This window comes from Palaemon carinicauda, chromosome 6, assembly GCF_036898095.1.
Source record: "Palaemon carinicauda isolate YSFRI2023 chromosome 6, ASM3689809v2, whole genome shotgun sequence".
NCBI classification, from domain to species: domain Eukaryota; kingdom Metazoa; phylum Arthropoda; class Malacostraca; order Decapoda; family Palaemonidae; genus Palaemon; species Palaemon carinicauda.
The window spans coordinates 104,666,066-104,667,621 of record NC_090730.1 but is presented as its reverse complement, the minus strand read 5'-3'; positions in this window follow the sequence as shown (position 1 = coordinate 104,667,621).

Sequence of the window (1,556 nt, the reverse complement as noted above, 5' to 3'; positions counted from 1 at the left end):
CATCTAAATATCTATGCATATATGAATAAAGGGTATTTTAAATTTGCAAACTAAATTATAACTAAACTTGATAACGTGTGTTCTTATTTTTTTTATATAAACAAAAACATAAGAAAAGTGTTTTGTGTCGATGAAAAATTAACACATTACTGCCTCTACATACCTTCATTAGAATTTTGCGATGTCAATCCATCAGCATAATGCTGCCTAGGGCTTTTGTCATCCTTTATGAACTGTTTGGCGAACGGTATAACGAAGTGATCGGGTGATGGCTACCGTGAGTCACATTTTGGAAGGATAAAGTAGGTCATTGCATTGACTTATTTTCAAGTCTTGCTTTTTATCTCCTATTTCTTCAGGAAAGGTTTTCGTGGAAAACGTTCTCTGTCTAGGTCGATGGGATAGCCATTCATTGCAGTGGAGACAGGAGCCGTCTCTCCGTTTGTCACTTTGATAGATACCTGTCCGTGTCATCTATTTTCCAGGCTATTGTCATGCTGCTGGTCAATATATCTGTTGTCGAAGGTAGCTACCTGCCTGGTACCAAGCACATTTATTCCCTCATTTCTTTTTCGCGGCAATTTTGTCATAACCGATATTAGTAAGAGAAATAGGAAATACACAACAGACAAATACAGACAGATTAATTGATTCACTCAAAATTGGAAAAATATTTTTTAAATTACCATATGCAAATTCATATTCAATTAATATTATGATTTTGCGTTCCTGGTTGATTATCATTTTCAGTAAAAAGATCAAATTGAAGTTGCAATGAAATTTCCCTTGCTAAACAAATTCATTCAACAATGAATATGTAATACTACGAGTATTTTGAGAAGGTGCCTCGGATTTAAGTATGTGGCACATTGGTAACCTTTAAGAGATATCCCTGTACATCATGCAATGTCAAATCCAGTTGCCCTGATAGTTCAAGTTTAATGTATTAAACATAACATGCCTGGATATACATATTTGTTTCCTGAATTATATTAACAGTTTCGTAAAAAATAGATATTATTTATTTGGCAATGATGTAGGTTGTGTATATCATCATAGTTTAGTTAAAATAATTCAATCCTACTTATTTTTTAAAAATATTCATATTCTATTTAAATTATAGTGGCCACGTTACCCAACATTTTTTTCTTTGGTAACTAATTTGAGTGATTCATGTTAATTTTGTCTGACAGGGCAGTCCTTTTAGTTTGAATGATGTCTGCTCTCAACATTGTTGTCTAACTGGTGCCTTAAAGGTAGTTTAGTCGAAAGCATTTAATATTATATCTTAAATAATATTCACTGGGTCTGTAGAAAGTAAACCACTAATTACAAAGTAAATCATAATCATATTTATGCATCTTTTCATTTGAAGCTCCGCCTTATAAAGTATGTTATTAATTAGTTCTTAATAAATACAATTGATTGGCTCCGTCTAGATAATGTTTATTTTGTTGATGATAACATATTTTCTCCCCCCAAAGCTGTGTACAATAAAATTACTTCTTATAAAAGGTATAGTCAGTCATAATATTATTAGAAAAGCTTTATATCAT